Source organism: Cygnus olor, chromosome 1 (genome assembly GCF_009769625.2).
Source record: "Cygnus olor isolate bCygOlo1 chromosome 1, bCygOlo1.pri.v2, whole genome shotgun sequence".
Taxonomy (NCBI): Eukaryota; Metazoa; Chordata; class Aves; order Anseriformes; family Anatidae; genus Cygnus; species Cygnus olor.
The window spans coordinates 189,510,050-189,527,566 of NC_049169.1; positions in this window are offsets into that span (position 1 = coordinate 189,510,050).

Sequence of the window (17,517 nt, forward strand, 5' to 3'; positions counted from 1 at the left end):
ACACTGTAGCATGGCTACTTGTGGAGGTGGTGGTGGTGGTGTGGGGTGTCCTCCAGCCCCCCAGAGCTCTCCTCACTCCTAATGGGGACCGCACATGTGGACTCGTCCCCCAGCCACAAAGGGGGCCAAAGTCCTCAGGCTGGTGGAGCAGTGGGGGTGGCAGAGCAGTTTCTGAAGGTGCCCTGAGATAGCACCATGTGTAGGGGTGAGCTTGAAGCCAGGGGGGGCAGAGCTGCCCAGGCCCCCATAAACACAGACTCCAGTGTTCAACCTTCCCTGATTCTTCTCCGCCACATGCAATTTCCTGAAAAAGGGTGTATCATTCAAACTGTTCTTAAATAGCTTACACATCCCTTGTCATTATTTTAATTTTAAAATGTTCTGCAGAACTAATTATTTTTTAATGTTTCTTCTTCTTAAAAAACAAAAAAAAAAAGGTGTGGTAAAATAATGTTTTTAACTCTAGTATTTTAAATTGGAAACTTTTAGAAAATTACTAGCAGTCATTTGAATTGCAGCTCAGAAAGATATATTTCCTTTTATGACTCTCACTCCCTTCTTTATATAATATTTAACCCATGGAGCTGTAAAGGTTATATGAACTGCATACTTCGGAAGGTTTATTCCTCATCCCACCATTATGACACACAAATAAGTGACCGAGTAAGTAAGTAAGTAAAGCTAAATAAATGAAGCCAGAGAAACACAAGCCAAAGTGAAGTATTGCTTATTCTTAATCCTGCCTCATTTGGGGCACTTCTTTGTGAGAATCCCGAAGTAGCTGAAGATCCCTTCAAAGAAAAGCGAGTTATAGAAAACTTATCCCCGGCGCTCATGTGATCAGGTAATGTACTCGATTCACACAAACAGGTAATCCACAGGGCTGCACTCTAGACGGTTAAGTGGCTTTAACATAAACTCCTATTGCAGAGGGCTGGAAAGCAGATAAAAGCTTCATTTGTCTTCTGAGCCCTTGCCGAAAATCTGCCCATTATACAGTGCAGACCTGTATGAAGGCTGCTGGTGCCTTTTTGATGTGGGGGACGGCGTGCTTTTGCAGCAAGGAGCTGATGAGCAGCTTTTTCCCACCGTGGGGCTAGAGGCGAGCATCCATGGGGCACCTGCTCCCCATGGCAGGATCAGGCCACAGGCAGAGGCTTTGCTTTGCCCCTGGCATCAGCTGGCCCAAAGGCATCTCCACGGACACATCCCTTGGATCAGAGAGAGAGCAACAAAGGTTTGCTTATGGCTCTCTTGCTTCCCATGAAAAATAGTTTTTTTGTGTAAGGATATTTATCATCCGCTCATGTCATCATTGCTGGGTTTCTGGTGACAGTTGTGGCATGGACGGCATACGGAGTCTTTTATCTGTGAATGTTAACATTTCTTTGAAGACTAAGTATGAAATATATTACAACAAGTTTACTGATAGGAGAGCTGGAATGACTTCATAAGAGGAGAGGATCACAGAAACAGACACATAACTGTTTGTGCCCTGTTTGGAAAATAAAGCTGTGTTCAAAAGCATGAAACTAAACACATTTTGCATTTGTTTCAGAGGTCTAAAACTGGGACCCAATCCACATCTCGGTGTAGTCAGCAGGAGTCTTCCCATTGACTTCAATGGACATTTCATCTAGCCTCTGCTTGTTCTTCAGTTTCTTGTGATTAAACTTTTTTCCTCCTCACTGACAATAAAGACAGGTTTCAATGCAGTTGGTATGCAGTATGTGTCCATCACACCCTCAGCCATTAGCTTCTTAAAGGGATACAGCTACCAAAAGCCACTTTTCTGGGAGAAGGGACAGCCATGGAAAGTGATGCTGTCAGCCTCTGTACCTCCACTGCCTCCCACTGGTTTTGTTATGCTTCTTATGCTCTCATAGTTCAAGGGAAATTTTGTTTCAAAGCTCTATTTTTTTGCAAGTCTTGCTGATATTTTCAATTTTGTTTGAGTGCCAGCTGTCCTAGGATTAAGTAAACCATCTGATTGACAAAAATACCAGCTTTGAACCCAGAGTTTTGAATGTATTTTGTAAATGGTATGCCACAAACCAGTTTGCAATTAATTAATGGATCCCTGTCATCTAACAAAGCCAAATCTGGTAGTGTTAATATCTAAAAGTGGATCCTGGTAGCTCATGGAGATCGCTAAATGCATGTTCAAAATTCAAGTTCTGGAAATCAGTTTATCTTAAAAAATGTTTCCTTTCCACTAAGGTACTTGTTAAGTTTGGGGCAATTTGTGCCGCTGCTGATGCCATTACAATACTGAAAATGCATTTCTGACTGAACTTAATTCATTACTTTGCAGTTCTGAGGTCCTGGAAGCAAACACCCGTGTGGGCTGGGTGCCACCAAGATGCACTGAACCACCTCTGCAGTCTTCGAACCCTTCCTAATCTTTTGTGTTCGCTGGTAGGGGCAGCCCACCCAGCCCAGAAAGGCAGGCAAACGATTTTAGCAGACAAGCATTGTGTTGACCAAGGTTTCCAGTGTTAAACTACCCAGAAAGATTTGGACAAATTTTTCCCTATGGTAAAATGCATATGTTAGTTTAAAGATGAAGAGAAATGAAATGTGTTATTTATAGCCTGAAATGTCCTTAACATTGCACACATGTGTATTTCACTTAATCATTGTTTTGATAGATGTCCACACTGCTAGGCACCTAATGCACAACAGGATGTGGCTCCCACTTAAATTAGCAGATGCTATAGTATCTGATCATTAATGATGGACCTGTTTGCCAATAAAAACAACTGATGGATCAGCATGTGTGAGCTACTGAACCTCAGCAAAAGCCCAAACTAATGAGAGAGAGAGAAAAATGCTTCAGGTCACAGTCAGCAGATGGGAACTGGCCAGATGTCTGTCTGGGGCAGGGAAAGTGCAGCATGTATTTAAATATATATCTATGTTTTTATATAGCAACAACCACTGGGAAGTTCATAGCTTGGACTAACCCAAGCTAATGGTTTTGAGGTTTACTTTTGCAACTAGGGGACAAAAATAAAAGAAAAAGTTACATCTCTAACCCTGAAACTTCAGCTATCAGATGGCACTGAAATGGTCACTATGTGCAGTTCAGAGCACAATAAATAAACTCAGAATGTTGCGAGTCAGATGAAAGCTTCATTAGGTGATTTTGGCAACATAAGATACCATCTGTGAGCAGCTGAAAATAAAATTGTGCTTTAATTTTCTCTTAAGTATTTATTAAGACATACTATGAAATACAACATCTAAACATATTTTGAAAGACTATGACACATGTAAATGAATGAAGAATATTAGCGAAAAAGATGAAATGGTGCCATTTCTAGTAAAGAACCAGCTTATACAGTTACACATTAAAAGCTAAGCTAGCTAATTTCCTAAACATGCAGGCACTAAATGTACGATTGAAAAAGTCAGGTTTCTTTTAATCACATGCTAATGCAAAATTACACATATAATATATATCCGGGTAAAAAACAATAAACCCTGCTTATTTTTCACTGAGAAAACCTGCACTTCTGCCCAGATTCAGCAACCTGGTCACACTGTCTCTGAGAGATTTATTCATCAGCTAAAAGATACGCAGGTGCCTAAGTGCCTGACTGGACTGGGGCCTATAAGACAAAATTCATTATAAATAGAAATGCAATTTGTTCATGGATTGAAGCAATCTGAGCATTTCATTTGACTCCTCTATAAATGGAATTTCCCTGTATGCTGTTCATGGCGAGCACATTTTTCCACGGGGATCTCGTCCAGACCTCACCGGAGTCAATGAGAATCTTTCCACTTGCTCTGGTGGGCTCTGGATCAGTCCCCAGCCGTGAACAGGGCACGTCGGCTGGCCCATGCCTCCCCATAAGTCAGTGCTCTCAGCTGATGATGGGTGCTTTGTGCCACATAGAGGGGCCACAGCCCTCAAAAAGGAGGTTGCCGTAAGACAAACACTTGTGTTGCACATGTTGATGCCAACCTTAAAGAGAAAGTTCGGGATTTTTTCATTGGAGAAGCCACCCTAACTCTGTAGTACATTTGGGTGCAGAAGGACTTTAGCAAAGGTAAGGTGCAGTAGGAGACAAATGGTGGCATTTTGGCCAAAACCTTTCCTTCCTGCTATTGCACCTGGAAAAAAAGGGCTCATATATACCATAGCAGTGGCAAGAAACAGCTGGTAGCAAATAGGGACATAATATTCTGTTGCTGGAGGGCAACAGAAGTAGGAAAATGAGAGATAGCTGGCTGCTAATCTTTGGCTCGTGCAAGAAATATTCAATGCAGCACTACAACCCACATTAAGAGGAAGAAGAAGAATATTGCTGGCAGACAAATGGCCTCTTCTGTGGCTTTTCTCCTGCTTTTACACCCTCTGTGCCTAGGGAACATCCTTGTTATTCAAGGTCTACAGCTAAGACAGCTGCAAGACACGAGCACACATACAGTCTTTCAAAAAGGTTCAGGAAAAAAAAAAACACCCCACGAATTCCTCTTGAGTCTGTCATGGTGTGCATGCTTTGTATCGTGCACAATATTGTTTCTAAAACATACGCCACTCACTCATTAAAACGTCGAAAAGAAAGGTAGAGGTTATTCAAGCACAAGAGAACTGCTGTTCGATGGTTTGACTGAACAACAATAGAAATCTGCACCTGCACAAGTTTCTGCCAAAACTGATCTCACACAACTGTTGATCTTGATTAAATTCATTAGACTGGGAGAGATGGATTTCTATACATCTTATTGTGCATGTTTTATAGGTTATGCTCCTGGGTGGAATATAAGGTGGTTTTTGTTCAGGAGACAGTAGGAAAATCATGCTGAGACCCAGACCTGCTTTAGAATTCAACAGATTCAGCAAACCCTTGGCCAGGACTTATTTTGGACTTCAGTAAAACTCTATTATAGGAGTTTCCGTAAGTTTAAAGGAACTGTCTGAGAGTTTGTATATATTATAAATCCTATTCTGTACAGATTTTGCCTGCAGTAGCAAAGCAGCAACATTTTTCAACAATTCTGGCTTAAGTCATAAAGCTTTATCCTGGAGCGATGAAATTAGAAAAATATTTTACAAAACCAGAACACAGGTCACATATTTGCAATATCTTTCTTTAGCATTAGCCCTCTTTGAAAGAAGTTTTATGTCACAGCTGCACAGCACACATTGACCGGTTGCATCCAAAATATGGAAAATAAATCACATGTTTGTCCACACAGTTGATAACATAAGGAAAGCCAACAGGCTTTCCCTGCTGATATTTATTCCTCCCTTCTACCTACTCTGTGGCGATGTGTCTTTGTATGTGTATATACAGACATACAGAAACATATATATCTAATTTCTGCCTTTTCACTTTCCTTTGATTTACTGTTGTGAAAACAAAAGGCTTGAGACCTGATTATAATCTCACTACAGTTAATCAGGCTGTTTATGTCAGTAATTAATCAATGTTGCATGTAAAGGCTCACAACCTGCCCTAAGGTACATAATTTACCCTTGCCTTTCACTTTGCATCATCATTTGCATCAGTACAAAGGCAGTGCAAACACGTGCTGCTGTATTCTCTGTTCACCCTTCACTCATTTTGCACAGAGGTATATCACCACCCAAATCTGTAGTCAGTAAGAACATGAAACTTACAGAGTGTAGCAGCATAAGGCACTTGGCCTTGCCTGATGTGAAATGGGATGGTGGCTTCACCCACGTCCTACTGAACTCTCACCATCCCACAAAACTCCTCTGCCAGGCAGTGCTGCTGTCAGATAAGCCAAAAAGAATAGGAATAGGTGACTTGGAAGTATGATCTCCCGCTACCTCTATGGGTCATACAGATGTATAATGCCCAGAGATAAGGGTCTATGGCAGCATAGCCATTAGAGCTGTCTTTTTGCAGTAATGCTGAGGTTCATCTACGGAAAAACTAGACAGCTCTCCAGGGCTGATGTTCTGACACCCAAAGATGACAGATGCGCAGACTTGCTTTTTAAGTATGAGTGCCTTAAGCATGCATAAGTTTGGGTACACACACATGTAGGTATACAGACCTAGAAACAAGATGTCACAACCGCTGGTAAGCGGTTGTATACATTGCTGAATGTATAGCTTAGAGCTGCCCTGAGCTCTGAACAAACTGTTTGCAAAGGGATTATTTTAATGTAATACAACCATCTCTGAAATAAAACATGAGCATTGCTTGAGAAGATGATAGTGTTCACCAACGTGTACCAAGGCAGTACCTTCCCTGCTAATGTCTTTTAAAGCAGTGTTAATGTGCCCATTCAAGCTGAAATTTGGATGGAATGGGTTATGTGAAAAGGACTGAGATCTGTAGTGAACCTATATTTCTTTAATGGATGTGGCATCAGTGTTAGTCTAAATGGAGGTACTGGGTTCTTGTTTTTTGCAGCATTTTAAGAAATTGATGAATCTTTGTTTTAAAATAACTTTCCTGTTAATGGCTCAAGAAAAGAACTCAAAATTAAAGCAGAGTGTGCAAGAAAAACTGTTAAAATATTTTAATCTTGATGCATGGAGTCGGTCAGCTGACCAAGGTACCTGAAATAGGACTAGACAATATTAGGGAAACTTTAAAATCCAAATGGGAATAGTAGCACAAACATTTTCACATATACTGTTGCTAAGGACTTGTTCCTCGTTTCAGTGATTTCCTCTTCAATAATAATAATAAAAATAAATAAATAAATATTTCTAAAAGGAAAATAAAACCAAACATCTAAACTCCTTATACCACAATAGATCACCTTGTTGTTGTTGGTTTTGTTCACATCAGATCTGTGCTGTCTCCTATAGCTGCTATCACTGAATAATACCATCATTTTCAGGATCCTGGCTGTTCAGTCCAGGGTTATTATCCAACTACCCAATCCTGCTTTGCTATGGCCTTTTCTACAGCAGGATCCGAAGCCATTTCTAAGCTGAATAATTGTACATCCAGACGTTAATTTCTTTGTTACATTGTTTTTCTTATCTAAAGATGGAATGAATAGCTGTGAGGTGGTGCTTAATTCTCCCCTCTTAATGAAGAGAGACTTATACAACTGACTCACACTTGGTGCCTAGCTTTCTGACAGCAAAAGTGAGGTGAGATAAATCCCACCTTGTTGTGCACTGAATTAGGTTGCCTGAGCTGCACCTGATCAGGCTACAAATGGCATTCATGAAGGAGTTCACCCCAAACCTTAATGAGCTCATTGGGAAATGTGAGGAAACTACGGGCAAAAGAAATGGCCTTAAAATTATTCCGGGGTTCTTCCAGGCATGCAGGAATGACCCTCTCCTGGGTCATTCCTGATCCCACAGAACACCACAGGTCTGCGCACATCAGCCTTGATCAGAGGAACCAGAGGCAGCCAAAAGCAGCCCAAGGGGCAACAGGCTTAAAAGCATCCTCCCATTTATTCAGAGACAAAACTTCCACTGACTTCAGCGATGCAGGTTTATCCATTTTCAAGAGACCATCCAGCAGTGATACCCTTGCTGCAGTTACAATGGGGGTATGGAAAATTCACATATTCTCAAAGCAATTTCCATATTCTTAGCATATGGCCCGTGCACTGAGCCCTTATGTGGGTCAATGAGAGTTTCTCATGCAGAACGAGCACAGAAAACATGCACAGCCTGTGCCTGAGAGGGGGCATATGCCTGGAATAGCTAAGTATTTTAACGGGAGAAACACACTTTAACAAAGGAGCTAACTGCATAAGCCTAGGCAGGTTTTATTGAGGGCATTAATTTACACAAGCTGTATGATTGTGTTCTCATGAAATCTGCCATGCATAATTACTAAAGATGTTAATAAATAGTCAGCAAATCAGAACAGCTGGTTATGATGACATCCAGCTTTTCTAAGAAAAGCCAGACTTTAACCTCACCACCATTAATACTGTGAAACATATTCTGGCCAGTGCATGTGATGGGATATCCTAAATAGATGAATACCCATTGCACTCCCTGTCCTGGATAGTGCAAAAAGGCCTAAGGTTGGCATTTTCTTTGATGTGGACCTTCCAGTATAATTGCCTTTAGTTGGAAAAATAAAACCCAAAGCAAATCCCTATAAATGATGCAAAGAGAGGAAGGTTTTATGTTTTCCTTTGAAGTCACATGAGATGTTCAGATACAGAGATTGATGCTGCTTGAGAATGTGGCTACTGGGTAGTCACAGTCAGTTTTCACTGTCTTTGATAAGAGTGATCAGTTGGGTGTATATTAAAACCATAGTTGTGCACAAAGAAATTATTCCTTTTTATTCTATGTATGATATCAAAAAGTTTTCATATCTTATGTAGCTAAAAGTCACCTCTCTTCCCTTCACCTTTTGCCAGTTCCAGCTAGCAGATTTGGCAATCAGTCCTCCAGTGAGCTGGTTATTGCAAGGGCTGGCAAACCTCTGCATTTCTTATTTTATTAATTACTAATTTGTTTATTCTGAATTTTCTCCCATCCAATCGCGTTTCTGCAGAGCTTCCTGTGTCTCTGCTTAGCATTCAGATATTCAGATTCTGTGGCTATTCAGATGTTGTTTGGGAAGTTTTGCCTGTCATTACATATTATGTGTCAGAAACCTGCTAGTTTGGAGGAGAACCAAAACTGGGGATAAAGTATTGTTGTGGCTGCCTGGCAGCTTGGCACCTGGAGAGGACTTAAATTTCCTCAGCAAATAAGGACTGACATTAAGTTCATGGCCTAGCATTCACACAAACATCACACTGAGCCCGCCCTCCCTGGCCGGAGGTATCATGCAGCCTCCCTCGACAGGTTGTCTTTCCCAATAACTGCTTTCCAAATTCAGCTCACAGAACCACAATCTCCCACTTTCCTTAATCCTGTTGGTGCTATATATTAATTTCCTCTACACCCAAAAATAGACCCGATGAATCATCTGTGAAGTGTTTATTTATCTCCACTAGCTAACACAGAAACCCTACCTCTGATACAGATGTCTGTGTTGTGTAAGACAAATCCTATTACAGTCTCCATAGACCAAGGAATATTTAATTACATATACAAAGCAAAATACATCCAACAGAAAAGCTAGTCTAATGATCTTGGCACTTATTTGGCCCATTGGAAATCCAGGTGAGAGCCTTCGATCTGATTTAACCAGCTGGGGACCGCAGTGCCAGGTCTGTCAAAAGCCAGGAGAAAGCCCTACCTGTTGGGCATTGCTCACCCTGCGAAGCTCTCTCTGCTGTCCTGTGTAACCATCCAGTCTGAGAAAGTAACACCAAGGACACCACAGCAAAGTCCCTGAACACTTCCCTCCTGCCTGACCCATGCCATAATCTATCTGTGCAATTCCTGCTGCCCTACTCACCTGTTGTCCTGCTGTCCTAATCACAGGGCTGTGCCTGTTGCTCCAGCACCTTTGCAGGCCCTTATCTCCCCTCCTCTCTCTCCCTGGCATGAGCTTCACCAGAGGCTTTGCCACGGTCAAAACTGAGCTGCTTATTTCTGTCAACTGCCTCTTCAGGGCCCAGAAAGCCCCAGAACCACCAAATGTGCTTGTGGTGGTCCAACCCCACTGGTGGCAGGCTCTGACCTCTGAGAGACGTGGCCCCCAGGAGGTGGCTGCCAGCCCCACGGCCGGCCTTGGGGGAACACCAAGATCCCCTGAAGAAAACCCAATCCCTAAATCTCAGAGATGACAGATTGCAGCAACTAGCTGTGAGAGAATCCAGCCTTCTTTGTAACCAACAATAGCAGCATCAAGTTTGGAGGTAACCGCAGGCTCCTCTGATACAGGCCTCTTCCAAATGCCAGCCTGTCACTTCCTGGCAGGAGAAGGTCTAAAAGCATTTCAAGGGAAGAAAAGCTGCAGTGGGCCAGTTACATACCTCAAGAAGCTTATTATACAATGCTGATTTTATAATGTAGCTTTTTATTGTTTGTTTTTATATATAAATCCTGAAAGGTAAACTTCGGCATTGTGGTTTTGACCTTAAAAATGCAATTTTCTCTTTCCCCATAGCAGCTCAGCTTGTACCTAACAATTCACTGAAAAAGCCGCAGGACCATTTTTTATTCGAAAGAGCACTTCACTTTTTTTTTTTTCTCCTGGAATTACGAGACACTTAGACTTAGAATTAAGTAAGTTGAGTGACAAATACAAATGTGGACCTGTCTTTTCCCTAGATTTCTAGGTGTTTTCACTTTTTGTCTCTGTTCCATTTTTTTTTTTCTTCCTCAGTATTCAGACTATGAATATTCTGAATTTTGTCTATAATATATCATGGCATATCACAGCATTCCAGCACTGTAGATGAAATCACCTGTGAGTACTTAATCAAAAATCAAATTCTGATTTTACACAAAACCTATCTGCAAAAATAAAATACAGTTTGTATGTTCTGCTTTGCCTCACTGTTTGTTTTTTCAAGGGCTCCAAAATATTTTCAGATGTTAGAATCTGCATTACATTTTTCATTTTAAAATCTGGAGAGAAATTATGAGAAATAAAATACGTTTGTGACCATATTCCCACCTGCAATACCACTTAAAACTTTCCAAAGGTTGAAAAACAAGACAGGCAGCATCTTTTTTTCTTCTTAAATCTGTGCTGACTGCTGAGAATTTTATCAAGGAGGGATGTGAAGAATGATTAGACTGAAAAGCTTCAAGGTTTCCACTCCTAAAGATGAGCTGGACTGAAAAGAAATAAAGCAAAGAGGCTCATTATTTTTCTTCCCACATCCGTCATAGTGATTACTCTACTCTGAAAATTGGACAGCCATGCCAAAGTACAGAGTTTCTTTTTTTTTAACCCCTCTCCATATTATATGAGGTTTTATGTCATTCTAGAGCTGGAATAAAAAGAACAAATGCAAATACGTTTTTCACTATATTAACTATGAGAATGGATTTAACTGTTAAATCACTTTTTATTTGTTTGTTTTTATTTTATTTTATAAAAACAAACAAAAACAAAACAAAACAAAAATATCAAGGAACATACAAAGCAAGTGGAAGCCCACAGGGAAACTTAGAACAAAACACTAAAAGGAAATAATTTGATTCAAAGGCAAAAATCTTAAAATGAATCATGGAACTTAGAATGAACTGACACCAGAAAAAATGAAACCCATCTGGGTCCACTATAGATTTACTTTGTTGTTGTTGTTGTTGGAACTAGAATGAATTTGTGCTTTTCTTTAATTTGACAAGTTAGAATTATCCATTTAAAATATTTCAACTTTTTGTGACCACTTCTATCCCTGAGTCCTTATCACCAGATTTGGAAGCACACCCACCTTCACTATGATGTGTGTGCTTTCCTGCTACACCTCCCATGAAGCAAGCTCTTCTGCATTATCTTAAAGTAAATATTAGTTAAGTTTATGAGGCTATTTATTTCTTGGTAACTTGTGAATGATTAGTAAATGAAAAATCACTGCCTAGAAAAGCAGATGACTATTGAATGAGCTGAAAAAGTCTGCCCAGGAAAGTACAATACATCTAGAAGAGAAAAGAAGCAATAATGAAAATACAGTGTTCTCCACAGCCTTGTAATGCACCCCATATTCTGTCTCCCAAACATCCTCCCCTGCTTTTGTGAGCATACGGATTCTTCTTGCTGAGGTGTGAATTTGAGTATGTTCTGCCTTGTGTTAGATAAATCTAGAAATCCTAATCTTCCCTGTCTTCTCCGGTAAGCCCATGCCACTTAAAATACTAGCCCCCTACACTGTCTAAATTATCTCATAAATCTTCAGATGGGTGGCAGCAAATAGCTGGAGATACTTCTTGTAGCACAATCTAAATAAGTAAAATTTGTTCTGGATTTGAATATTGAATTAGATTTTTTTTCTGAGATTGTATTAAAAATGCAGGGATATTTCCAAATGCTAATAAGTCACAAAATACCAATACATAACTGTGCTTCAATTTAAAAATATTTTTTTTAATAGCAGAGTCCCATGCTTCATGAGCTAATATAGTATCAGGTGAATGTTCAAATCGTAAGTAGCCCTGCAGAAACTGCTGTAATTAGCAAGTTAGGACTCTTCACAGCTACTGACCAATAACTTGTCGGTTACTGATTGTTCTTACTATGAGATATTTGCAAAACAAACCTTTGAATAAGCTAGTAAGCCAGTTCCAGTTTCTACTCATGATGATTATACCACTCTGCTTTTTGAGTCCACTTCAGGATATAATTTACACACTAATTAGTGACTTTTCACAAAGCATTGTTTCCAAATAAATACATATAATGATTTCAAAGGTATAGATGCTGAAGAACACAGCAGCTAAGACTACATTTTTCAAACATGAGTTCTGTAGCATTGCACAAACTACAAGTTTTTTGTTGTTTGTTTGTTTTTCCCTAGTTTTTGACTGAAAGGAAATTAAAATGTCTAGTTCGCTCTGTATTGTGAGCAGAAGACTTAATGCTTTAAATATATGTATTTTTTTTTCATAAGATAGATCCATCCATCTGCCTCTCCCACTAAGAACCTCTGCTCTCATGGAGGTGATAGGTTGTCGGCTGTGTGTACCTCGAAGGAGAGCAGAAGCACGATTTCTTCATGGTGTGAAGTTCATCTCTGAGGAGAAGGAAATGAGCAGGGCCAGGGCTGGCATATCTGCCCACTGTCTCCTCCAAGTACAGGGAGACAGGATAAGACCAAAGGTTGGTGAGATCATGACATAGAAAAGGGGGGGAACCTTGTGGCACCACAGCTTTGTCATGGTCTTCCCCTTCTGTGTCTGCAGCCAGGGCGTACTTTAGTATTAATTAAGCATAGTATGGTCATGCACAGGAGCTCCCAGCTGAAATCAAGCTTTACTGTCCTGTACATACATATGAAAAAAATGGTTTCCAACCTGGCAGAGAGAGACAGCTTTTCATCTAAATAGGGCTGTCTGCTCTGGGAGGCTATGAATTATAGTCTTACAAAGTCCATTTTGATTTCCAGGTGTATTTGTCACAGTTTCACTCTCTGGGACTCCTCCACTGAAGAGGTGCCTGATAAAGAAATTGACGCAGACTAAAATTTTAATTTTAAATTATCCTCTGTCTAGAAAGCGAATTGTAAATTACTGCTTTGCCATGTGGTGGAGCTGGTAGACAGCAGTTCCAAAATTTCATTGTTTTCACTGTGGAGGTTGTTGCTATGTTTGGAATCTCTTTTTTAACAGTTTTCACAACTATGTTTAGTCTGGTAAACTACCTGTAAAACTTAATCTTTGCTTTTGTATTTATACCATAAACCTCAACTCTGAAGAAAACTTCAAAGCTTGATTTTTTGGAGTGAGAACTGCCAAGTCTGACGGCAACTTTCCACATTGATGCTTAATGACAACTCATCTATTATTCCACAAAGAGATGACTCTGAGGCAATCTGTAGATCTGATTTTTCAATGTCTAGACGACAGAAGAACTTCTAGACCACTGCAGAGGACAGTCACCTAGACTAATGCACACAGCGTAGGTAGAGATGGAAGCATACTCCAGAAATAAAATAATGTACAGTGGTTTGTGCCTCAGCTAAGCTCCTCATTTTCAGCACATGAGAAGGTTTCATGGATACTGAGTGGATCTACTGAGTGCTGTGTGCTTGAAGTATGAAGTATCTCAGTGCTAGCATGGACACACATCCTGGGGTTCTTCTCTGCTCAGCTTAGCTCAGCTTTGCATTGTCACAGGTGCTGTCAGTGATTTAGGACCCAACCTCCCCCTGGGTTTAAACAGTGCTTTTGAAAGTCCTTATAGATTTTTGTCTGCAATTTTTCATATAAATCTTTCCAAATCTGGTCCTAAATGAATAAGAAGTACCTCAGAGAGAAAAAGGTCCTGTGATTTAAATAGCACAGTATAATCCAGAATTACTAATTATATTCCCTGCATTCCCATTAACCATCTGTGTTGCCTAAAGCAAGTGGTGTAAATTCACTATGCCTCAGTTTACTCCTCTGTAACTCCAGTATAATGTTTGCCTCTATTATAGCACTACATGTGTAAAAATTCATTTTGAAATCCTCAGATAGAAAGTGCTTTGAAAGCATATGGTAATATGGTCATTATTACGTTCAGTCTTCACCTCATGGTCTCTTCTGACCCATTTATTATTTTACACTGCTCCCACTTCTCAATACAGTAGTCAACTGTTTCATTCCTGAGAAACTGCATTTCAGAGCATTTCATAGAGGTGTTGGTGGCATATGGTCAAATTCCAGTACGACCAGTTTGCCAGCTGAAATTCTCCCAATAGTTTAAAGTGGATTAAGTATTTTTCGCTTCCTCTAATGTGTTCAGCAAGGCTACTCACTATGAAATACCCTTTGCATTTCATTCCTATGTAGCTTGCAGTTGTGAACCAAGTTTATGTTTCTGACTGTTTTGACTACAAAGTAGTTTGAATTATTTGGGGAAATGCAAGACAAAATTAATAATACTGACACTGTGTATAAAATACCAGTGTTTGAAACCACATTTGTGAGTAACTGTTTTATTTCAGGTTTCTCATGAGCTAGTTCTTGCACATTAAAAGGAGACTTATATCCTGTCCAATCTCATCTGTGCATTTTAAATTATGGACAGAAACTGAAATTCACCTATTTCTTATTCTTTCCTGCATTCCCATAACTTGAAAATAGACTCATTTGTTGAAAGACATTATACACAGTTTATAATGTGGATTGACTCAAACAATGAGAATCTGTTGGATGCTGGATTTGTTTGGGCTATTACAGAATGCTCTTTCGAAGCTTATTAAGACGAGTACACACAGCTTTGTTAACTTTTAATGGTTCACTTAAATTTTTATGTCTGGACAAGAACAGGGCACTTATATTTAAAAATCCCCAGACAGAACCATACCACAAAACCCAGCAAAGCTCCGTGACTACTTGTGGTCAGTTGTAAGATAAATGATGGGAGCAAAATTCAGATTAAAAACTGAAGTTTGAGTTTGAACTATCAAAGAGTTCATTTGGGTCTGGAAGAACTAGCTGATCTCATGTTTACATAAACTGCAATGACAAAGTATATCTGTGGATTAAAGAATGAGGGCCAGATTTTCAGCTAGTGCAAATTGCGGTAGGTCTAGTGAACCCAACAGAAATAAACTGATTTATGCCTCTTATAACAAAGAAATTATTCACATTATCTGTTTAGAGAGAGAGAAAAAAAAAACTTTAAAAAACTTTTTAAACTGTTCACACATACATTTGCATGGCTTCAATTGTAACACAAATGTTTTAAAACTATGGATAGTAGTTTCAAGGTCACCTTTTAAAATGTATTTATTGTATATGAATCAACCATGTGTAAAATAAGGACATAGTCTTACTGTACAAGAACACTGCACTAAGCTGCACATTTATCTACCCCTTTGATATATATTTAAATGGCTTCATCCCAACATGACCTTGAAAGGTTAATTTAAAACAAGGCTTGATTTTTTTTTTTCTATTTGGTTAAAAAAAGGGTTTATGTAGGACATGTTGTTCACTTGATGTTAAATCTCATCTTACAAGGGTGTTCTGGAATGTGTTGGAATAAATCTCAACAGTCATATTCCCTGAATAATAGCTAAATGTTTGTGAGTGCAATAGGAGGTATAGCTCAAATCTTTCATGACTAGAAAAAGCAGTGTTATTTTAAGACTCAAATACTTAGCACTTTCCTGTTTTCTCTCAGCATTGTATCAGTAGGTACATTCTTTAAAAGCAATCACATCTTGGTTTCTTTAGTCTGCAGAAACCCCATCCCTGTACACTGCTGATAGAAAACAGATTCTGCACAGTGGAATCCACTGCAGCAACGTATCTGCAGCTCGTTTGTACCTATTCTCCACATCATTTACATATAAACTGCATAATGTCCAGCGTAGGGACTGCTTCATCCCCTCCACAGGGAGGTCATTTTGGAAAAGGGGTCATGGTGGTGACAGCTGCCCTTGTCCCATGACCTCCCCTGTTGGCACGTGGTGTCCTTCAGCCCCCAAAACAGGCAGGTTCTGCAGTGGCAGGCTTGGCACTAGATCCCCGGGCACCAGGGCTCCTCTGGGGTTCTCCCTGGGACCTGTGTGCTGGTGTGGGAGGTGGACAGAGGTGCAGCCTGGCTGCCAAGGAAGCAGCCACCGCCCGCTGTTGTTCAGGCATGCATTCCTCAGCTGACACAGTTGCCCTCAAGCCCTTTATATCTGTTTGATCCCCATCTCTCTTCTTAGTTTTTAAAGTACTTCCTTGAGTGGCGTAATCATGGGGCAATTTTCCTCTCATGCCAAGTTTAGATATTGTATATACTACTTACATGTTGACTTGGGTGACATTGTTTCCCAGTTCCCAGTGAGATAGGGATCAGACCACCTCTGTGCAGCTCAAAGACCCAAGCGTTACACCAGACAGCATGAGATTTCTTCAGAACACTTTGGAAGTGGAAATTGAAGTCATTTGAGGATTAGCGTTTTGTTAAATGGGGAGATGAACCCCAAAACACAACATCCTGAAATTGCTCAGCTGTTGTTCATCACTGGAGGTTTGAAGGCAGAGATTGCAATCTGTCTGTGCTCTATCTGCCTGCTGCACGGCTTGCAGATCAACAAGAAAGACAGGTCAGCACTGGCCCCCCTTTTCTCTGTCTGTGTAACCTGGTATTAGCAAAAGAAAGCAAAAAGGTTTGAAATCCTACTTGAAGCGGATACTGGTTACTTAAGTCAGCATTATGTTCAGTAACAACAGACACAGCTGTCTTGACCACACACAGACCATTTCAGCAATTGCCAAAGTGCAACACTTGTTATGCAGCCAAGTCTTAAATTATGGTAAGCAATGAAATAACCAAAGATGTTTTAAAAGAACGGACATCAGCTCCATTAATATGAAATTTACCTTTCAGATAATTCTTGACTTGCAACAAATGTACATTTGCCAGCTATGTGAGCAATACAACTACAGAAAGTAAAAATTACTTCATAAAAATAAGCTAGGCAGCATTTTATGTGAACAGGGCTTAATGACTATGTAATTATAATTTCTAAGTGCATGTAATTATTAAAATAGAAACACACAGTCTTCTGCTTTCTGTATCTTTTCCTAGGCTATTTTTTCTTTTTTTTTTTTTTTTCTTTTTTTCTTTTTTAATCAGAGTCACAATGAAAATGCCTACCAATCATAAGCCTTGGAGGGAAGACAAATTTAGGCTTCAGTTCAGCAGAGAACTTAAGCATGTACATATAGTTAAACATGGAGTTAAGCTATTTGTTGAGTTTGAATCCTAATAAATGTCCATAGATCTTTTCATGGATTGTTTACAGTTTCAAATATTTTGAGCTGGGCAAGAAAAGAAAAATTTGGATTTGCCCAAACTGCTTTATCTGCATGTAGTTTTGCCATGTAGGCTTAGGAGGAAAAAGGGGTGGTATTCCATGTTCCCTCTAGTCAACTCCTTCTACTTTAACTACAATAACAACTTCCTGATGGCCTTTAAAAATCTAAGAGTACTGGGGATAAAATGGTGACAAAAACTTTTTTTTCACAAGGTCATGCCTTAAAGA